The sequence below is a fragment of the Patiria miniata genome, unplaced genomic scaffold (genome assembly GCF_015706575.1).
Source record: "Patiria miniata isolate m_02_andy unplaced genomic scaffold, ASM1570657v1 HiC_scaffold_4, whole genome shotgun sequence".
Lineage (NCBI taxonomy): Eukaryota > Metazoa > Echinodermata > Asteroidea > Valvatida > Asterinidae > Patiria > Patiria miniata.
In genome coordinates this window covers 527,072-551,852 of record NW_024037071.1, presented here as the reverse complement: position 1 = coordinate 551,852, position 24,781 = coordinate 527,072, and positions in this window count along the sequence as shown.

Sequence of the window (24,781 nt, the reverse complement as noted above, 5' to 3'; positions counted from 1 at the left end):
ATATAGCTAGCCATAACGACGCAATCATAATTGCAATGTCCCATGAGTGTGCGGTGATCACGTGTTCCCAATCGCATATCGTTTTCAAAGCACCATGTGTGTCACCATGAGCTATAAGATTATATCATCCGATTATACAATTGAAATTGTTAAATTCAATTCAATTCAGTTAAACATTTATTTAGAACTCTTCAATAAACCAATACAAAGTAAAAACAAATATAAGTATAATAAAGTGATATCTAAATAAGATTTACCTCAAATGTAGGCCCATATTTTCATGTATACACCCAAGCCTTAGGCCTATATTACTAAATGTACCATTAGGGAGACACGTAATCGTAATTTCTTCGATAATAGGGAGACACCGGTCATTAGGGGGACACAATAACTGTCTCCCTAATGACAAAGCCCCCTTTGGAGGCAAAATGTTGTTGTCGCAATTAGGTTATATTTGTTGCTCGTGGTCTAATTAGTAAAAATAACAAAATTCGTGGAAAAAGGACAAGGGAATCTTTTAGGACACATTTTAAGTTTGAAAAAAATGTGTGCACAAGTTTATGGGAAAGTCTCCCTAATGACCCATAGGAAAGTTTCCCTAATGACCCATTCCCGGTAATTATTATACAATAGTCTCATTTCGACGCTAATGTGAAAGATGACACAAGTTGTGAACAATCGCTGTTTGATCTTTATTTACGAGCTGTGTGACTCACTACGTACTGACATTTGAAGTGCCGCTGGGAACCCATACATACAATTGTTAGTATACCTTTCAACACATGCAAGGTTCCTGGCTGCAAAGGGTAAGATGTGTAATGACACATTAGGCTCATTATTTACTATCGATAATCAAACCGCAAAGGCTGAGTTTTCTTTTCCACATCAAAACGTCCTTCACAATTTTATACATAATCGAAGAAATGCAAGGCATTCGGAGAAACTAGACGTATGCAGCGGCTGTATACTCATTTGAATCAAGATTATGCATATGGAAAACTACAAACTACCATCAAGTTTAGAAAAATTTAATGAGCAAGACTAATCAACTATAAAAACCCATGGGTAAAATAAACATCGTAAAAAAAGTCATTATATTATGAGTTTATGTCTGACACCAGGTAACAGTCGTGAAGTACCTATTGTTCGAAGCGTTTGGACACACATGGTGTGGCGAAAACCATAACTTTATTCTCGAAAAAAATTGTCCATGTCAATGGTGAGACGTTTATTGGAAATACATGCTGAATCAGACTAATTTAGCTGGCTTCTTTGCTGTTGATGATTTCCAATTCAATGAATAAATTAAGGAAAGCTTTTCGAAAGAACTCTCTAGGTTTTGCCCCCCAAATAATAAACTATAAATAAATAAATACACAAATAAATAAATAAATACATGAATAAATAAATAAATAAATAAATAAAGAATAAAAAAAATTGTAAATAAATAAATAAAACACAAATAAAAAATATATAAAGTAAATGCATGTAAACATCTATTCAGTGTTCATCACACAAATTTAATGCTGGGCATGTATTTTGTATAAACCACTGCATTTAATTAGTTAATCTAATGCCAATAACTGCATTCAACCGTTAATAATAAGAGGTTAGAAATGTCCTTCATCCACTACGTCGTCAAATCGGATTAAGTGAATTTTTCTTCGTTGGGGCAATTTAAAACAACCCAGGCTATCTGTTTGGCTAAGTGAATTCCATGGACATAAAAGAGAAATGGATATTGTCTGATTTCAAAAGACTGCATGTTTGTTTAATAATGAGCTCTGATGAAAAGCAACCGTCTGCCTTTTGTAACATGAATGTTTGTAAATATACCAGGAACAGCTGAAGCATTTTAATTAATGGGCTGCGACCCTATAAATCATGCATGCAGTTAACAAATGCACAACCAATAAGAAACTACTTTCATAAGTTTGCGCACAGTTTAAAAGAATTCTGAAAAGAATACATGTGCTTCGAAATTTCTGATATAATTAGAACAGAACAATTATCCTTACCGTAAACATATCGAGCATGAGGATATGAAGGTGGGCGGAATGAGAGACGTAGTTTCGGATAGGATATATATGTATATAGCTAGATATGTGCAGGTGGCAGTTATCCAAAGGTAAATTTACGAAGAGAGATTAATTCACGCGAAGGTTAAAAAAAAAACATATATAAACTGAAGTATTTTCTCTTTTTCATTTCCTGGTCACCTCAAGCCGCATCATTGAACGGTTTATGTACAGATGGAGGCAATCGTGACTTTTATTTAAAGGAGCTTTAGAATGGTAAAAACCAAGAAGTCGAAATATTACGGATTTTTTTTTGAGCAGAGCCATAGAGGATTAATTTAGTTGCTCGATCACGCACGCTGAAAACAGCAGCTGTAGGTGAGAAATTAATGTTCTTCTTGCATGTTAGGTTAGAATTGTTCTCGAATTTTAACCAACCTGGTCAGTTTCCCTTTGTGGTTTAGCTAATTCTTCAATATTTTGTGTAAAAATAATTCACATACAGCTCGAATGATTGCAATATCATTTGTTATAAACTCAAAGGTATGTTATGAAAGGCGTGAACAACAGGAAATTCTTTGTTTCTCGAGTACGTTTGCCTTTAAAACATTACGTGTGGATTACCAAACGAAAACTGGTTTCTTTTGCGTTTTGAAAATATCGACATGCGAATTAATTTGTCTTAAGCCTGTCTGTATGGCGCGCGTGATCGTCGGCCAATGAATTACGCAGCTGTGCGTGTAATAATCGCCAGTTTTCGGCGCCAATTCCTCCGAATGACCACAAGGCATGGATAGCTATATACGTGTATCGATACTAATGCAATGCTTCGTCTTAAAGAAACCACTGCTAATGCCCTGCCGAACACAAGCTCCTTAAGACAAACCTCGCCTCGCGTGTCTGTTTTTTTTTTTTGCCGCGATCTCCCTCCTCATTTCTCTCGATTATCTGTTCATTAAATCATGTAAAGCGCATCGGCCCTCCAGCCCCAATTCACATCTCCGAGAGAACATGCCGCGTCTTCGTTTTTGTGTGCGTCCCCCAGCTGTGATTTTGTGGGGATGGGCGGGCAAAAGTGCAGGTTTGAAGTGGAAATATTGATGTTCCCCTTGAAAAAAATACTGCGCGATAGGAAGAACTTGAACTCTATAGGCGTAATTTAAAGCCGGCAAGTCTAACTCGCCGTGGGAGAATTGTCCTATGAATGGGTTGGCTGAATCCATATAATTAACAACTCCCGTGCAAGTCTTTTGAGCTTGGCTGCTTCCCGATAATTTTTAATATCCGCAATTTGGAAGAAGAATTGGACGTTTATTTTGGACATAGTTGTGTGTTTGTTTTGGTGTGTTTTTTCTTGGAGAAGAATATCAGGTTTCTTAATTCAGATTCTTTATAATAGCAATACACTTGGTATTCAATAATCTAACTTATATTGTGGACTCAAAAGTAAGGTTACAAGCATTTTTTATATTTCGTTTTCATTTCGAAAACAACTTTTTTTCATTTTCATTTCGAAAAACACTATTTGCTGTTCATGGCAAAATGAGGTCATTTCAAAACCTTATACATGCATTTTCTTTTCATGGAAAAATGAATAAAAGGTACAACAAAAGGAAAGGAAAAGGCTAAAGAGGTCCGAAAACCTATAAAAAAAAAAAAAAAAAAAAAAGGAGTTGTATGTGGTTTGTTTTTACAGAGGATGAATATGAATTTAATTTGTGTGCCACAAACGCACCGATTTCGAGAACCTTTATCAGTAATGTTAAATTTGATTAATTTTCTCGTGATTCGACAATATAATATGTCGCATTCGCTCGGCTTAACACTTTACTTTATTCACGAGTCAGCCATATTAAAGGTAAACTTCTCGTTTTGTAAATTGCGAGTTAAAATGCAAGCAGAGAATTAAAACTTCATTACAAATTAATAGTAGTCTGCTCTGATAAATAATTTAAAATTTGTGATTAAACATGCTCTTATGTTCTAAGCCACATTGGAAAAAAAATCTGAGCCCTGCAGGCACGAGATTGTTATCAAAATGCACATAAAATATGACCGCATCTGTACATTATATTGCCCGACTAGACGTAATTGGCCTACATCATAACTTGTGCTCGCCAAGATTGTGTTAAAATCGTCAGTATGCAGTTTTGAGGCGAGATTTAGCCCGACGCCGATTTGATTTTTTCCCTCGTGTTATTAGTGGCGCGTGCCCGCAGCAAATTTGCCTGTGTGAGAGGATCATTTGAATGCATTAACCGGATTAATTTGGATAGAAAGTCAGATTTGGTTTCGTGTGCACGATGCTGGCGTGGAGATCGTCAATCACAGTCACAAATAAACAGACCTGCGCGAGCCATCAGTCAAGCGGAAAGGCCGCATTAAGGAAATGTCTCCTTGGCTTTCTCTGTACTCAAAACAAAACAACAAAAAGTTGTGATTGCATTTTACCATTTTAAACTAGGCAGCAGATGTACACTCAAAATGTTTGTTTTCAGACCAGATCAGTATTTATTCCAGACCACCAGACCTATATACCAATGAAGTGCGCGATGTCATGCGAAATGTCGTGCGAGATAATTTGGTATTAAATCCGATTATCATTATCTGATCTTATAATTAATAGGTTCTTGTTCGTTTTTGCATTTGAGTATTTATGTGTTTCGAATCAACCAGATCGTTGCCCTTCTTTGCAGTTTCCAAGACAAAGACTATGTTAGCTGTGACGTCACGCTGACAGGCAAGCGACAGGCAAAACAATCTCCTGGCATCCTTTTCAAGAGATACACGCAGAGAAGCATTTTATAGGTCCATCATTTTAAATTGGAAACTTTTAAAGTAAATATTTTGTTTCATCATGTGTACATTAATCGTTGAAAGATACTATGTTTTTAGATAAGATGAGATTTTACACCAATTTTAAATGGGATAAGGACATGTTGTTTGTGATTGATGTAAGTTTGATGTATTTATATTTTGTACACTAATTTACTAAGTGTCTTTAATGAGCTGTCCAACCATATGTAATTGCCTTTTTAAGGATTAATAAAGTATTTTGAATTGAATTGAATTGAATTGAAAAAGAACATTTTCGACTTCATCGATTTGTACCATACGTACCATACGTCACATGGTACGCTGAGGCCTTTCTTTTAATGGAAACTACAACATTCCTCACTTAATCAAAGAAAAAATAACATTCTCCGAAATAGATTCTGGACAACTCAACAGACTAACGTGAAGACTGCAATTTCAAATTCGTTTCTGAACTCAAAAGATACAGGTGCCCATTATTATTCCTGTCTACTGTCGTCACATAAAGGAACAAGCAACAGTCATCACTGTTTAACATTAATATGGACGCTCACGCATACCGCACACAGGTACCAAGTCGTAATTAAAGGGAAGGGTTTCTCACAAACATGCTCCGTGTGCATGTATATTCAAGCGTCGGGCACACTGCGGAATCCAGGAAACGAAGCAAGAGTGAGCAAATACGAACATTTTACACAAATGTCGCTGTTATTGGCTTTTTCTTGAATGTGCCTGCAACCCCCCTCCCCCACCACTCTCTCCGCCAGAGTTACGGTTCGGGAGGGAACGCTGTGAATACATTCTCCCATACCCACGCCATCATCAAATTTTTAGAAAATGAAGAACTCTGAAGTTAACAAAATTTTCATAATATCGTTTCCAATCATGCAAAACCTGTAAGATATTAATCATCCACCAATCGTGTAAAGTAAATATATGCCTCACTGCGGGAAAGGACATAAAACGTGCGGGTACAATCCAATATGTTTATATCTATGCATACATGTAAACGTATGTACATGTAGCGTAGGTCCGCTTAAATGATAAGATTTAGGACGCCAAGGCATTGAAGGCAAACAGTATAAAACGGGAGTCAAAATGTACTTAAACTTGTCATTTTACAAAGATTTTACAATATTTCTAGCTTTTGACATAAATCTCCCAATTCTTAATTCAAATTCCAATTGCCAAGTTCTATAAGTCTTATAGATACAGTTCCGAGTAGTCTAAGCTCCACCTGCTATAATTAAAGTTCCTATAATAAAGTTCTGCTATGAAGGTGTTTTAAGTACTCTAATGGTTAAAGTAAGTGTTCCCATAAAGTTTCAAATAACCAAATTTCGTAAAGTAAAGCTAAGTGAAGCTCTTATAAAGATTCAAATACTCAAGATATTAAGTACTCTAATAGTTAAAGGTCAAGTTCCCCTAACGCCAAGTCAAGGTACGACTGTGTGGACTCCGCCTTCCAGATTAAACCTGATAAAGTACAGTATTTGAGGCAAAGATCGAACGCAATTGTAAAACATACAACAGTCGACACATAAACCGAACATAAAACAGTTGCCGAGCAATACATGAGATTTGCACCTATATACATGAGATTTGCACGTGAAACTTTTCGGAATAAGATGGTACAAATTCACCTCAAAATCACTCCCTTTGGTGACGTACTACAAACTAAAACTTCGACCAGTTGTGGCAGGGATAGTGACACAATGAATTGAGAATGTACAACAATTACAAATCTGGTCTTACAAAGTGAAATGGTTGGTTTTAGAGCTCAAATCGATCTATACGTTACTCGCACTTTGGTGTGCAGACTGAAAAGGGCGATTTCGCGCGTACCCCGCCGCACTGTACTGACTAGACTGCAGCCGTTTGTAATACATTCATAAAAGAAGTTGGGCAGTGTTCCAATATACGGTGCCTCCTAAAAGACGCTTCCCTACATACATATTTGGGGGTTTGAACAGGCGTCAACCAACCTCCCCCTCTTTAAGATATTGCCCGGCCCCTCCCACAATCTTGACATCATATCCTCGTTTCAGGCTAAGGGATAGCATAGCATACCGGGATGGCATTGCTCGAATGACATGGTATGCTATTGGACCAATAACCTATATATTTCCATTAAGAACAACCGAAATCATAAAATAAAAAAATGGGTGAGGCTATAATACGTAACACTTTTCATGAAATGTCAGTTTTTAAGTGGCAACACGAGAGCAAAATATTGGGGTTTATATTTCTTTAAGAGGAGCCCCTCAAGCACCCGTCTCATGCTTGGAAAACTCCTTTTTATTTTTGACGTTTATAAGCATCCTCGTCGGACGCTGGCTAATTAAGAAATGAACCAATATAATCATGTGCACGCACTGAATTGTGTCAGCGGAACAACCTATACATAGCCCACAAAATGAATTTCGAATCAAACATATTTTGTGCTTTGCTTAGTACATATTATTATTATTTATTTATTGAAATGCAACCAAAGATTCATCAAAAGGCACTGCAGCTGGCAAGCCTGAAGAAAAATGTGGAGAGGAGACAATGAGAAGAAATTACAGTTTTAGAGATGGGAGGAAAACCCAAAAGCATATTCTGGGGAACATCCACGGAATCAGGTACGGGACTGAAAACCCAATCCCTATGTGGACCAGCTCGGACAGGAATCGAACCCGGGACACATCGGTGGAGGGCGAGGACAGTAAACCACTACGCCAACCTGACACCCATATCCATAGCTCTTAATTGCTCTCTTATTCTAAGAAAAGCATTCCGAAACTGGCCTAGCCGTTGCTGATACAGGGGGCGCTGTTGAAGTGATGTCATCCCATCAATGATGATGCAGTTTAAACCATCTGCCCCCAAAAAACATATTGACCCCGGAATTCAACTTAATGGCAATTTTATTGCACAGTGAAAAAGAGGGTTTTTATAGTCGTCCATAACTATTATCCTCCTACTCTTGTGGGGTCATGAGGACAATAAAGAAAGCACCACTGTTTGACAGGCGCAATTTAACATAAAAAAACGTCGGCGTTGTTTAACTGACGAGACGCGCACTCTTGTTTTACTACACTCTCGAGGACAATGCTTTGTGTTTCCCTTTGACTCTGTAATATAACACTCTCCCATAGACTAAGCACACAAACTTAATAAAGAGGACCGTTTCCAACAAAAGACCTGACTCCCGAGGACTGAAATGATCTGTCGTTCTCCTTTTGTGTGTCGGTCCTCGGGGGTAATGTAGAACACGTACAAGAAAAACATATACTCTAACTGGAAGAGTGTGTTGCGGCTAATTAAATAGGTGAAACATACCTGACATGATGGAAATACAATCAATTTATCTGATATTGTCGGTGATCGTGCATTTTATGAATCCTAACAAGCTCCACATTCTAGTCCTGACAAACAATGCACGGTGCAAACATAAAAAGGCAAGCTGTGTCGGCAAGGCAACGAATGGGAATAAATTTACTCTTTTTAATCAAACTTGGCATGTGTTAATGTACCAAATACACGCATAAGGCCAGATCGAAAAGCATATATCACTGTAAATCAATACGCAGAGTTATTTTCAAGGACGCGCTGCTTTTATTTGACAGCACATTAATAATCATTTCTTAATGTAGGCTTAATCTAATATGGCCCCCCAAAAAGTCTCCGGTTTCTGGTATGGAGCTTGCCCAAAAAGTGGTGCAGTCCGCGGTTGTTTTTTTTTTTACCTGTTTTTTTTGCTTCAAATGTCGGCTGATGACTGCAAATGGTGCCCGACTAAACTTAGTGCAACTATATGGGAGTCCAGAGAGGCCACATAAAGCTTATTCTCGATCATAACCCCATCTAAAAACACGTTAAAATTGTGCAGCAGCAGGATTCCAGTCAAACTAGTGAGTTTGGCGGTTTTGAGACATCATCTTTTATTGAAAAACGTTTTCATTTTGCCGACGCGCATGGCTACGTCGACGCAGGCGTATACCAGAAACCGGAGACTTTTTTTTTTGGCCTAAGTGCCGAGTGTTTTTTTTTAATCTAACGTCATTTTGCCAATGTCGTACGTGATATGGCGTAAAATCTGTCTGCGAGATTATTGTGCGTTGACACAATAAGTGAGACCTTATTCATGAGGAAGCCATTTTCGATCGTGTTCCCTGGATCTATTTTACAATTTGTAAACTGTTGAATGGGACGGTGCCAGACTTTTTTATGATTGGAGTGCGTGCCAAGCCTCACTTTCGGGGTTTTTTTTTAAATGTGGCTTAAAATATTAGAGTGTGTTTAATCACAAATTTTCAAATTATTCATCAGAGCAGACTTGTATTAATTTGCAATGAACTTTTATTTCATTGCTTTCATTTCTACTCGCAAGTTTTAAAAATGAACAGTTGACCTGGCTTTCAATTCAAAATGACCATTCGTGAGTAAAGTCTATTTTCGAGCTTCAACTCAAACATTACGCGCATTCATAGACTTCTTACACACACAGAATCTTGACACACAAACTATGTCGTCGCGGAGACATTCCACAAATACCATGCACATACAACATAAATCAACTAACCTTCCATTGTTTAGACGGCATATTTGAACAAACATGAAATATGTACAAGAGGACACGTTACACTGTAAACAATACCTAGTTAAATTTGACTGGAAAAATTCAAACTTGCAACCAGCTGTTACTCCCGAGTAGTTTGTGCCTTTTTCTCACAATCACTCGGGACAACACTATAAGTATATGGCCTACAGTATTTATAAAAAAAAAATACGTCGGTGAAGATCAAAACCCAATATTGAATTCACCTGATTACAGCTAGGGTGCAAGTTGGGCTGTTTTCTAGTTACATCTGCGGATGATCTGCCTGGAGTGTTTTCAGAGGGTATGCCCTTATAGAGCTTCCAAAAATGTATTGGTTGTGATGCGCTGTCACAATCGTATCTTTCCTTAAGCCTTATTGGCTTAAATGTGCGTGGGTAAATATTTAAATTAGTTGACCCCGTGTCACTGTCTCTTTAGAGGATGTGTTCGGACTACCTATCCATTTCGTTTCCATTAAAGATTCAGCCTCTCAGTGAGCAGATATTGAGGTATCATTCTACAGCAGGACACGAACAAAACAACACCTCACCTAGATGAACAATGTATACACTTAAAGTTTCGGGATCAGTTCTTGAACAGCACATACCTAACAACATTTTATTCACTTCCCGAGGTGTGAAATGGAAACACCATGCCTTCGAAAAAGTAGGTGCCGAAAGCATTTTGCCGTCATGGCACATGCTGTGATACAAGAAGTAGTTTGGGGAGCCATCTTCGCCTTGTTTATGATGATGTACACAGTGTTTATTATTCATCTCCAGACTCGGGAGCCAAAACTTGACGTTCTCATTTATTGGGACAAAAACTCGGGATTCATTAAGATAATGATCCCACACGACAAGCTGTACAGGGATTACAGATAAATCTGCACAACCACCATCAAAGGTTACCATCTATGGCCCGAATATGGAACCGTCTTGTTGCCCAAGCAGGTCAGCTTCAGTAGGGAGGTGAATCGCTATCTGCATGCGCGACAAGCGTCAGCAGTCTCTATAGTCAATAATGTTTGTTGCTGCTGAGGTCATTATTGCCTTGCACAAAAAATGAGCCAATGCAAGGCTTAAGCAAGTCTATTTCACAAATGAAAGTGAATCAGTCAGTCAGTCAGTCAGTCAGTGAGAAAGGTTTATTTTTACGTTTATTCCAGTAGAACGTCAATGTTGAAAAACGGCCTTGTCCACCGGGGCATTGACTTTTGGAACAGGCTGAGTGATTCAGTTAAATCATCGTTAACTTTATCTACATTCACCAAAAAAATGAAAACTCAATTGCTTAACTCTTATAATGTCTGATGAATAATTATTTTTACTCCTGTTTGTTTTGTTATGTTCCTGTTTTGTCCCTGCGTTTTTGTCCCCATTCGTAACTTATATGGTAATAGTAGGTATTTGTCCAAAGGTTGGGGTACAAAAGCTATGCTTCACCCTATACCTAACGTTGTTCCAGTATGTATGTTGTTGATTTATGATAAATGTTGGTTTGAATTCAATTTATATCCAGTTATAATAATGGAATTATAACATTAATTTTGTGTATTAATGAACAACGTTGAATAAATGTCTAGCAAATTGAAAATTGAAAAAGGTTCCTCTCAGTCCTACAAAAGTGAAATCTGTCGTGCTGTAGGGCCTATGAGAGCCACCACGCGGAGTCTCGCAATCTGACATGCATATGCACGCCCCAAAGAATTGAGCCGAAATAATCTCGCTATTGCAACTCCATCATTGGATCAGAAATTGATGAAAGAGGGAAAGAGGGAGAGGGGGATGCCTGTCCAGTCACGTCAACTGTTAATAGTTGGCGGGGAGGCAAATTGAATTGGGCAGTCTCTCCAGTGGCGGGAAAGCCGTCGTAGAGCGCCGGAGTCACGCGGGCGACCTCTCGGTATTTTCACTCGTGTTGACCACTCGTGAAATCAGGCTTATACACACAACCTAATACAGCTGCCACGCGTTTGTATTCTATTTGCACTGCCTCGGGTGATCCATTCTCGTTATGGTTAAACAAAACTGCCGAAGATTCAACCCTTTGAACCCTTATTTTGTACGTTTTATTTAATGTAAAACTGTGGAAACTTTTGCGGGGTTGTGCTTGCTGCCAAGACAAAGCACATCTGCACGTGATCAAAGATGTACATCGTCCGGAATTCGTCGAAATGTTTATGTTTGAGGTGGTTTACTTATCTATTTCAAAGGTCTGATTGAAAGAAAAATAACCTAATGTCGCACCATTCCTGAGAAAAGACGAGGAAACCCCGGTATTTCTGACGCGGAGGACATTTTGTGGCATACGCATACGTATTTCCAGCCGTAAATAAGTCTCCTTCTTTGACGAGGAATTTGCCGCCAGCTTCTGTGTCCATACGTCAGACGATTCAATGTACGGTGCACGTCGTGTGTGTACACATAATATACAGCACACGTAAGTACACATGTTGTTTCCTGCACGTCCGCAGCATGCGATGCACGGGGTGGAACGTATGCGAATAGAATCACGACTAGCACCCGGACACGAAAAAAAAGACCATGCGAGTGGCAGGCTCGTTGGCTCCGTGCGCCGTCATCAGGGGAGTAATTCCCGGGGTGGGGTGGGGTGGGGGTATATACCCCACACTTTTTGACCGCGGGGATGGGCTATTGAATCATCCCCCACTTTTTTGTGATGCGAAAAAAATGAGGATTTTGTGGTATTTTCCCAACGTCCCAGCAACTAAAATGTATTCAATCGCACTGGAAAGTGGAGAAACAAGTAGCTTTTAAAAATGTAAGCGTGAGTATACATAATTGACCTATCGCCGTTTGTGAGTTAGCCACGCCCCTTAGACAGCCCTATGGAGTTTTGTACACTTAGTTTTGTTTGTCTCAGATTTTACGCGTTCCGCGTCCATTCGAATATCATACAATTGAACAATATTTCACAAGCTGCGTTGACGCGATTCTACCGCGATTCTACCGCGATAGGTCAATTGATAAAGAGCGTCCCAGTATAATGTGGTGTCCAGCCCCCCCCCCCCGCCCCTTTTCGAATGTCCACGGCCGGGCAATTCGGGCGTTTCATGTGCCGCCATGAGTTTGCCACGGAGAGTTCATTTTTCCCAGTGCATTGTGGGAGATGGTCGACAAATTCGCAGCGCGGGACATTTGAATTTTTTTTTCCGGTCAGTAGTTTCGTAAGCGTATGATTCGAGTATAAATTTGCCTTTTTCTTTTCCTTGTATCAATATGGTGTTTTTAGTAAGGCGGCAGAACGCTCATACCCGAATTTATAACCACTTAGCTAATGTTGTTTAATGACACTCATTCAAATGGGCCTTGTTTTGTCGACCGTAATTTGAAAAACTGACTCTCCATGGCAAACTCTTGGTGGCGCACTGCATTGTGAATGGCCCGAATTTTATGATCTTGGTCATCCCCCATCCCCCCCCCCCCCCTCCACTCGCCAGCACAGATTTACGCCACTGGCCGTCATTGCAAGATGAATTTTCCCAAGCTAGCTAAAGGAGGTGAATTAGAATCAGACAAAGAAAATTCCCTCGTAAAAATTTGCAAACGGGTCAGTAGTTTGATATGAATATATTGAGGTAGAGGAAACTTGCTAGAATTTCTCTCAATCATAGCGACATGTCAGTGCCGGCCGAAAGACGCGCGACGTGAAACAATAATTGATGAGACAGAATAAGGACGAGCTTGGTAAGGTTAATTGCTCGTAGTGACTCTGAATAGTCAACTGCTCGGTACATAAGAATGATTGTAGAAAAGAGTTACATAACAGCATTCATGTGTATAGCGCGATGCTGATGCAGCTTTCGTGCAGCTATGAAACGCAAAGTAACTCTCCCACTGCGGCAATAACGATTATGTTTTAAATGCAAAGAGAAAAGCACCTACTGAAACAGCCCAGTTGTTAAGCTGTCTGACTGCGGACCAAGGGTTAGGGGTTCGAACCCGCTTGGTGCCATCTTTTGGTTTTCGATGCCCGCGGTTCTGTCATTTAAGAGTATTAATTTCCCGTCATCATTTACCAACAGCAGTTAGCTCGGTCGGTCGGTAAGCTGACTCACAAGTTGGGACTGTCTGCGAAGTCCAGGTTGGCGTCTGCGTATAGGTACGGGGTTCTTTTGCTGACTCGGCAGCAAGGCTTAGGGTGCCACCTCGTTTCCTCCCTTTATGGTGCCTGACTTTCAAGTTACATGGATGGACAGGGAAGGAGGTGTGGTGGGCCGGGTACCGAGTCCCAGAAGAGTTCTATATGGAAGTCGGTAAGGGGCTCATTGAGTTAGGGTCATAAGTCCGACTCCTGAAGACTTGGTCATCGCCACATAACTTTTTGTTTTATTTTCTTTCTTTTCTATCGCCGGTAGGACAATTGCAAGAACGATTAATTTGTTATATTGAGAGCTTATACTGTAATCGTTCGAAATCGTTTAAAATTACTCGAAAATACAAAATTAAATCCAGCTATAATGTTTTTATTTCACTGTCGCAAACTGCATGTACATGCTCAGTACCTTTGCGCATAAGTTGTTCAGGCCTGTTCCCTGATCCCAGACTGCAGGGGGGGGGTCTTTAAATCCTATAGTGGATTTTTTTTATATTTTTATATTTTTTTATATGCACAGCTGTAGCTGTCAACCCTCTTATATGAAGCGACTTTGCGCGGCAGCTTGTGCCGACATGACAGAATGTACAATCTTTTGACATGGGTTTCAGAACCGGATTTTAGCTTGGCGAAGTTTTGAGCAGCGGTGTTTATTATTTACATTCTCCACTTTGTTCTTATCCCTCTTCCGTTCTCCTTCCTTTTCTATTCTTCGGAATACTGGTGCCTAGGGCCTACGAAACACTTAATCCGGGCCTGCAGAAACCGTTGAGGTATTTGAATGCAACTGTGGATCTGCATTGATCATACGAAAGAGAGAAAAGAGAGTTTGTTTGAGGAGCGATCTCAACAATAAATCGGTCATATTATGTGAGTAGATATCTGAGGTGTTTCATTCAAGCAACAAAGTCAAATCCCAAGCTTTAAAATGGTATAAAAATAATGACGGTACGTGTTTCTACGCCGACGCTAAAGCCTCGCAAAAATAAAGTTGCGGGTACTTTGGGATGCACTGTACATGGACGGTACGGGTATTCACAAAGCTGCATTCAAAAGGAGGCCGGGTCTGCATTATGTTTTATTGTGTGTGTGTTTTTTTTATAAACAAACAAAAAATGTTCTCTGCAGACAGGTCGTCTCGATGAGCGGGTTAAACCAACCTTCACCTCTTGCCAACATCTCGGCAAGAGAGGTTTGTCCGATCCCCGACCCATACAGAACGGGTTTATCTTTAATGTGACCCAACCTCTTCACGTATATAGTTACCCTTGCAAATGGTTTTCTCGTCCACGGGTAATTCGTATTACTCAAGATCCGGTCCCCGCGTACGGCACTTTGACCACGGACCACCGCACGCCCAGTGCTCTCCTGGCGTGTTTTGTTAGCGGGACAAGAGGTTCCTTCCGCCTGGAGTGGGGCGAGATCCAACGTTGATGGACTACGGAAGCAATGTTTACAGTCAAACAGAGCGAGCAGTCGTCCCCGCTCGCCGCCTTACTTCAAAGTGACGTGGAGTGGTGTGCTGGCTCGCTCCACCTGTCAGACGCTCATGAAATATGCGCGGCGTGTGGAGTAGTTCACTTTCAAGTCACGGACTCTTTCTCTGTCCTTTTTTTTGGTTTGATTCCTCATTGACGGAGTTGTCCTGCGTCTGGCCTTTTTTGGCACCATTTCAGAATTCTGATTCCGTCTGAACCGACCGCCGGACGTATACAGAACGAGTGCGTACATAAATTGATTTGAAAGTGCCTCATAGTCTTGAGGATGCTATATCCTTATGGACGAGGAGTTTCAGACCAAGTAAAACGACTCGGGACGTTACCTGTCTGTGGCTCTGCACGTTTGCATGCAGTAACCCAGAATTAAGGGTATCTATCCAATTTGATGGTCAGAATGTTCAAATTGATGCTACACACCATATCGACATCGCTGGCGATAAAATTACACTTAATCCAATTAAGTCACATTCCAAATAAAACAATCATGTTTTTCATCTTCATTATCGTTTACGTGTTCGATATGTTTTACGTGTTTGTTATATTAAAATGATATTATTTTAAACTGGCATGTTTACCAGTAAAAACACACTAGCGTACTGTAGGGTGGTTCCCGCCGACATTGCGGGAGGAACGGTTTCAAAATGCTAAATCAAACAAGCTCCAACTCTATTTTTCTTTCAAAGGTGCAAAGGGCAAAAGCTCTTTACATCATACATTTCATTGTAAGTAGTTGGCTTCCTTTAAGACTTTTCGCCGATGCTACAATTACTTTCCCCTAGTATAAACATTAATAGCCTCAAAATATACAAAATTCACCTTATGAGTACATAAATACACATACATGTAGTAACATGCATAGACCCTATCTATTTTTTTTCTTCAAAACGTTCCTCCATTGTAGTGAACATCGTTTGCATGCTCGTCGCCGTGAGCTGCTTTTGACTCGGTAAAGTCCCATCAAAAACGCTTAGTACCCGCCCTAGATATTAAGTCAACGGGTTCCTCGGACAAAAATCATGAAATGTGCACCGGTCGTGTATACGACGCTCATTATCGCACACCGCCTGGAAATCAGACTCCAAATGATGGCGTGTTAGCGTCATCCGCTTGATGTCTCCCCGACGTTGACAGTCAAGAATCCGAGACGCCCGGCCCTGATTGAAATCGATTGCAGAGTAAACACTTCCTTTCTCCTTTCCTTTTACATAATAGTACGGTACATCCAACCCCATCGTCCGTCGTAATGAAAGGTGCGGTAAATAGACCGAGATGACGCGAACAGAATCCCCATAACACTTCCGCGTGCACTGTCCGGCTTAAACTAGGTGTGTACGGTATATTGATTTGGTAAAAACGTCTCAACGGTTGAAGCTGTCAGTTCTGCTATTAAAGATATGGGGCGTTTGGAAGCGTTGGGCGGTGCTGTCGTGGCGTCCCTACAGCGTTAATTACCCTTTTAAGCGGACCGGACGTCCGGCCGACGACAGTGATTGGAGACAATTATGCCATGATGCGTTTATTGAATTTTTTTGACAACGACTTTATTTTCGAGGCAATTTCCGCTAACAAAAAACTGTGTCACACTTAAGTCGATACCATAAATCCAAAAACATTTCGTTGTAAAACCTATTAGTTAGACTGCTGACAATGTAACCAGCTTTTTCCGTTTCCCGTTCCTTATTATTTTCCCAACAGGTTGGCGTCGGGATCCATCGATTATCGAAGACAAAACCGCACGATAACTGTAGACTCGGGAGAGTAAAAGTATTAGTATACCTTTGTAACCATGGAGGACTGTGCATTGATTTTAGAATGTATTTCACTGTGAATCAAACGATCGGATACTTTTCATATTTCATTCTTGACAACTTTAGCGTCCATCAACAACTCTTTTTTCCCCTGAAAGACATAATAGAATCGTTTGAAGGGCGCTCACGTTATCTGTTGACCGTTTAAATATTGACTTTCCCTCGGCTGGTCAATTTAGCCACTTCACGCTTGGCATGTCCGAAGTTGGACTGGCAAACTAGAAAGCTGGCGCAAAGAGCCCCAAGAAACCCAATTGAGCACGAACCGGGAGGAGCACTTTCAAGAACCTCAACCGGCCTTACTTATCCCGTGGCAAAAACGACGTGACGCACCAAAATCGCTCCCTACGGTCACCACATTAATTGCTGACAGGAAGGCACGCCGCCATATTTGCCCCATAACAAGTGTGTGTGATACAACGGTCACCCGTGAAGTGCTGGGAATGAAGAAGCCCCAATTTTACGGTCCTTAAAAGTGTCACTTGTAGAGGGCGGACTTAGCTTTTTTCCAGCAGGTTTGAAGTGCGTGCTTGCACGGTCAACTAGTCGCGGTCAATTCATTGGCGGCTTTGGAAAAGTGACCAAATCAGGGAACGTGTCACTGTGACCGTAAACAGGACTTATCCACACACAAAAATCTGGGCTGTTGCTCCCCGCAAGGTGAATTGATTCCGCAGAGAATATTTCTGTCGAATGTGTGCATGAATGGGCACTCTGCCATCGGTTACCGCTCGATAGTCTGAAGGTTTGTCAGTCCAAAAGTTCGTTAGCCCGAAGGTTCAATATTCCGAAGATTCGTTATGAACTTTGGGACAATCGCACCAAATGTTCGGATTAATGAACTTTATTTCATTTTCGGACTAATGAAACCCCGGGTATAGGTATATAGGTATAGTGTGTTCTGACTATCGAACCTTCGGATTAATGAACCTTCGGAGTATCGAACCTTCGTAAGTATCGCACCTTCAGACTATCGAGCGGACCCCTCTGATACATGACGCAATGGCAGACTTACCAAACTTGCCAGTTTGGGTTGTTGGCTACTTATTTTCAGGCTCACCTACCAAGTATACCAGTGCTGATCTTAAGTGGCCACCCAACCTTTTTATTGGGGGCGGGGGTATTCAGTTTCCCAAAAAGGTGTTATTTTCGTGAAATAAAAAGGGTAAATTGATACCCCGAATGCAGGGAAATGTTCATTGAGTCACATTCAAAATTAGGGGAAAAGTTGCCGGCTCGTCAGATGTTCTCGCGGCATACATAGGACATGTTGGCATGTATGCAATGGTAATGAAAGTGTTATGGCTGAATTACATGTGCTGAAGGGTGCGAACCAGTAAATATAGGTCCGAAATTGCCTACGCCCGCCAAAATCACGATTTGCATGCGATTTCCCTTAAATTCTCCGATATTAGAGCATTTTGAGGGCCGTGAACTTGAGGATTTGTAAGAAGAAAAAAAAGAAGGATGGAAGCCTTGCAGAATAGTGTGAAATGTGGATGAAATTAGGCCCTGAAATGAAATTTTGCAACGGAGCGCAGGCGTCCATTTTCAAAATGGCGATGGGCTTCAGGACTGCTTTTAGGGGTGATCATCTTTAGTAGGAATTTTCTCCCAAAAGTAATTGAACAACCCCTCAAAATTGAACGGAAAATGAAAGATGATGAAATAAGTTTTACTTTGATGTGCGCGTAATTATCACTGAGGTCTATGGCAGTCTATAATATTTACTGGTCTGTAACCTTTGATCGATGGGTAAAGTCTGCATAGATACCTTGTGTCTTTACTTCAAGCAGTCCTAAAAAATAAAAAATTTAAAAAATGAAATGGTATGGTTGGCCTGGAAACACATACACATTTCAATTAAAATGACGAAAGTCATGAAGCGCAGAAACCAAACGTCCTGTCGGGAAGATTGGTAGAGTGAAATAGAGCACCGTGTTACGAAGTATACAATGTACAAGGCGCCGCGGTGATTGAAGACACGCAGCCGATGAAATTTCGTTATTTATCCCGGGTTGAAAGCCCCGAAATTGCGGCCGCCCCGCTATCGATATTGTGTAATAACGAGTTGGGTGACACGGCGTGTCATTTCCTGACACCAACCTTGATAATGGCCAGCCGGCAAAGCCTGATCCTCGCCTTGACATCCGACACTTGCCGGCAAGTGCGGATATCTATTGAGCGGATTTCCCTATCGATGTAATCTACGAGCGCTGGCCTAGAATGGAAAGCTTGATTCGGGGACGCAATATAGTGTCGGAAGTATAACTTTCCAATCCAGCAAGTCTTTTCATCGAGGGTGCTTAGGTCGAAGCGAGATGGCCGGCCGCTGGTATACGCGCGCCGTAATAAGGCCTCGACACATTACACCATCATCACTCACGTTACGCTCCCTACTGAAGGAGCGAGATATCAGCCACGTCTATTGACATCTTCAAGAAAAGGCTCGAGGCCAGAAATGAGGCCAGCGGAGTACAATAAAAACACGCCTCGCTGTCCGCTGCCATTTGTTGGTTGACATTTTAAGGCAATATCAGTGACGCGCGAGGCGATACAGCAGGCAACATCACACTGATCAGGTACGGTAAGAAAACACATTGACCTAAATTGGCTTCGCTACAACCGCGGTTTCTTGACACATCATAATAGCGGTGTTGTGCCGCGGATTTCTAAGGAAAGTTACAGCGTAGAGTTGAAAAGGAGCTGGGGAAGTTGACTTATTGAACTGAAAGCAAAGAAACTCATGAGCCAAAGGGAACATTTAGAGGTACTGAGCTGTACAGAACATAAATAGGGTTGAGGTTAACACTTAGATACATGTGTATTCAGAAATTATGAATCTTGTCAGTTTGATAGCCTTCGGAAAAGCAGTCCAACCAATACAATTATTGCACCTAGGACGACATTGACAATACTGACCGATGCTTCTTTTAATAAACCATCTTCGACAGATTAATAAAACATACACGGATCAATCGATATTACTTCTTCTCAGTAGCCACATTTCTTGAAAGGACAGTGTTTTTTGCGAGAGCTCTACCTTTTGTGTCACTTTATCCGTTTCCATCTTCCGGTGTTTGGCTGGATTCGCAGTCGACCCAACGGCATTTAATAAAAAAAAGACTCGCCGGACGACATACAGCAAAATGTGTAAACAGGGCTCTTGTTTACATACTAACCTGTTATTTTCAACATAATCGTTAGCTTCCAGGTAAATGTTAATACAAGGCATCATCTACTGCGGCTCATGGCATGTGCCAAGGCTGTTAAGCCCCTGTGACAAGCTCCTACAGCTCATCTAGCGCCGATCTAGCGGGTACAGCGCTGCGCAAACGAGTATCCGATGACTGATTCTCAAGATCCAGCGAGAAGATGAGTTCGTCTGGCTGACAGGGACAAGTGCATCGACCCTCAGCCTCTTAACAGCATTGAGGAACCTCTACGGGGCACTCACAGGCCCCCTCTGACACAGATCTCTTGGTAAGATCGAGAGGGATAACGGCCCGTTGATGCACTGAGAAGCTCTCCGATAACTGTGTTACTAGGTTAGTTTAGAGCCGGCGTGGGCTTGATCTGCAAAAGTTCGATACTGCTTCCGATACAGCTGTACACAGAGCTACGCTTTGTCTGAAACTGAAGGCAAGACGAAACTCGATACTTCGCACACGTTGCCAATGAATGGTAACGTCCTTCGAGAGGGGAGTTGGATTCCGTTTCCACTCGGAATGAATGCATTTGTCCCAACGCCAAAGGGAAATAACATTGTGTGAAATGCCAGATTTTAAAAATACTGTAGAATATCTCCGCGACTTCGTTTTGACAAAATTGCTCAGGAAATTGTAAACATGATGTCGATGTTTGAAACTGTTAAGATTTTTTAAACATAATTGTTTGGTAATTGCCATTAGGCCTATCAATCCAACTGATTTCTTTCGTGTTAAGCTTGTTAAGCTTGTTAATTGTTCTGTATGTTTCAAAACATGCATTCATTTCGATAAATTACTGGAACGTCAGCAAGTCACACTTGTTATGCACCCTTCTTAATAAGATTTTGGGCAATTAATTTGCTTCAAATGAAAAAAAAAATTCACAAAAACCAAATGATCGTATATACCTTTAATCTACGCGTATAGGTAATTTAGAGAGCAATAGTGCGACTTGACAAGCGTATCATCAAGCTGTAACGTCCACAACCTTGAATAGTCATGCGTTTAAAATATCTCATTTCGGTGTACACAGAAAAAGATTTACATTTATTTTTCGACTAACATTAACATAGGTACGAAAGCCCTGTAGTGCCATCAAGTATATACTTCGCCAAGTTCGTTTTTATGAGTTATATATTTCGCCAAGTTCGTTTTTATGAGTTATATATTTGGCCAAGTTCGTTTTTATGAGTTATATATTTGGCAAGGTTCGTTTTTATGAGTTATATATTTCGCAAGGTTCGTTTTTATGAGTTATATATTTGGCCAAGTTCGTTTTTATGAGTTATATATTTCGCCAAGTTCGTTTTTATGAGTTATATATTTCGCCAAGTTCGTTTTTATGAGTTATATATTTCGCAAGGTTCGTTTTTATGAGTTATATATTTGGCCAAGTTCGTTTTTATGAGTTATATATTTGGCCAAGTTCGTTTTTATGAGTTATATATTTGGCCAAGTTCGTTTTTATGAGTTATATATTTGGCCAAGTTCGTTTTTATGAGTTATATATTTGGCCAAGTTCGTTTTTATGAGTTATATATTTGGCCAAGTTCGTTTTTATGAGTTATATATTTGGCCAAGTTCGTTTTTATGAGTTATATATTTCGCAAGGTTCGTTTTTATGAGTTATATATTTCGCCAAGTTCGTTTTTATGAGTTATATATTTCGCAAGGTTCGTTTTTATGAGTTATATATTTCGCCAAGTTCATTTTTATGAGTTATATATTGGCCAAGTTCGTTTTTATGAGTTATATATTTCGCCAAGTTCGTTTTTATGAGTTATATATTTGGCCAAGTTCGTTTTTATGAGTTAAATATTTCGCAAGGTTCGTTTTTATGAGTTATATATTTCGCCAAGTTCGTTTTTATGAGTTATATATTTCGCAAGGTTCGTTTTTATGAGTTATATATTTCGCCAAGTTCATTTTTATGAGTTATATATTTCGCCAAGTTCATTTTTATGAGTTATATATTGGCCAAGTTCGTTTCTATGAGATATATTTTACGGAATTACGGAGTTTTATGAAGTTACGGAGCCCCTAAAGGGACATCCAAAATTATTTTTTTATCTCGTGCGCACGACATAATATCTCGTGCGCACGAGATAATTATCACTGGCGCACGACATATATCACGTGCGCACGACATAATATCTCGTGCGCACGAGATAATTATCACGTGCGCACGACATATATCTCGTGCGCACGACATATATCTCATGCGCACGACATATATCTCGTGCGCACGAGATAATTATAAGCATTAACGGAGCTTGCGCATGTCGTGCGCACGAGATATATGTCGTGCGCACGTGATAATTATCTCGTGCGCACGAGATATATGTCGTGCGCACGAGATATTATGTCGTGCGCACGTCATATATGTCGTGCGCCTGTGATAATTATCTCGTGCGCACGAGATATTATGTCGTGCGCACGAGATAAGAAAATAATTTTGGATGTCCCTTTAAGGGCTCCGTAACTTCATAAAACTCCGTAACTCCGTAAAATATATCTCATAAAAACGAACTTCGACAAAATGTATCTCATAAAAACGAACTTCGAGAAAATGTAACTCATAAAAACGAACTGCGAGAAAATGTAACTCATAAAAACGAACTTCGAGAAAATGTATCTCATAAAAACGAACTTCGACAAAATGTATCTCATAAAAACGAACTTGGCCAAATATATAACTCATAAAAACGAACTTGACCAAATATATAACTCATAAAAACGAACTTGGCCAAATATATAACTCATAAAAACGAACTTGGCGAAATATATACTTGATGGCACTACAGGGCTTTCGTACATAGGCCTACACAGTATACGGAAATACTTAGAGCGCACGTATAACGTGCTGAAAATTGTTTTTAAAAACTAATCGGTTTTGTGCCCTCGGATTCCCTAACGCAGGAATGTGAATCACGCCGCGTGATAAGGTCCTAGACGAAGGTTAATTAACACCTATGGAATTGTCCTTCCTCTGAATGACAAATGTCTTGATTAGTGGTTCAATTATAAGATATGCCAAGGAAAAGTTTATAGAAATGGTGAACTATGAGCTTTCATATCATAGACGTACGGGAAATCACTCATATACCTAAAAAAAAAAAAAATAATAAATAAATAATAGGATAATAATACTTTTAAGAAAAGAACCTCAACTTATTCTCAACGCTGAGGTCGAATTTTAGTATTCGATTTTACCCCACACCGACGTATAATTTAAAGTCACCGTGGCTTTAGGTACCAGAAACCGCAGTCTTGTCTAATAAACACGTGTAAGTTGAATCAAACGATTGCCTGCGTAAAGTTTGTGCAATAATTTGCACGGCTTGCGCTTTCAAGCTCAACGCTATTGGTCCAGGCAGAAAAGTGTATGGACCCAGAGTGGGAAGACTTGAAGGCGTTGTGTGGGCTATCTCTGTATTAAAAAGCAGTCCAAATCGTTCCATTGCACGCCCTTTAAGTCGAAATAGCTCAACAATTAAGTTTGATCAACACCCCAAACCATTGCCCACATCTGATACAGTTTGGCCTCGCGGGGACACAACATCCTCTAAATTCAATTCTGACTTTATTCTATCAGGGTCTTATTTGACGTTATACGGAGGGACATGCATGGTAACGAGCTTCGAAGTAACCGGTTAGCGGACGAAGAATTTTAATTGGAATTTCTTGCCGCTAGCTCGCCCAAGCATAGCTCGGGCGACAAATGTTGCCTCGATCTGCTGCATTTCGGTGGTTAGCACGTGCTCGATGCACTTGGGATCTTGTTAAGCTGAAGTTCCCGCGTTGGTTTGTGGGTCGTCGCACGTGCCGCTCATGTGTGACCGCGCATCAAAGCGACTAGAAACGGTTCAAACTATGGCGGGCAAATGACCTAATTCATCGCCGAAGGGAAATCATTTTTTTCAACATTATTGGTTGTTTTGGCAAGGTTGGGCATGAAAATACGTTGATTGATAGCACAATGCAGCAATTCGCAAAGAAATCAGGAGGAAGATTAGTAATCTGCGCGTCGTAACCTTTTCTTTCCAAATGCGAACGTTTGAACGTGCTTCATAAAGTCACAAAAGCATTTAACTAGCTAGGTCCCACATTTAACATGGTACATACACAGACAAGTTTAGATTCCTACTCTTAGACCAGCCCGAACAAATTGTAATGTTGGGTGTCTTCTAGTCAGTGCAATGATCTCGTAAAACCCTTGGGCCAATGTTAATATACGGTATAGGATTGTTCACATCAAAGTTACTTAAATGTCACCGGTTGACTGCAGTAGACCAAGGTGTTCTAATGATCAGAAAGCGTGCATTGGGTTTTCAGTCCCTACCTGATTTCCTAGGTTTTCTTCGGAAGATTATTCTGGCGTTTATCTCCCACCTCTAAAACTGTTATATATCTTCTCTCTTCAGGTTTCTTTAGGCTTGCGGGCTACTGTACTCAGGAGCTTTTGAGGCATCATTGGTTTCATGACCACAAATATATAATGATAAGAAGAAGAAGTATAACAAAATGTTTCAATTCGATTTTAATGTAATACTGATATTTATGCTGCACACAATCATGCTCGAAGGAAAACCTCGTAACAAAAGCTATACATTAAACAACTTAAGACATGAAAGGTATCAAGATTTCATGTGTTTGACAGCAATATGTGGATGAACCGGTGTTATTTATACAGCAGTGTAAACATTAATCTATACATGTACATTTTGCC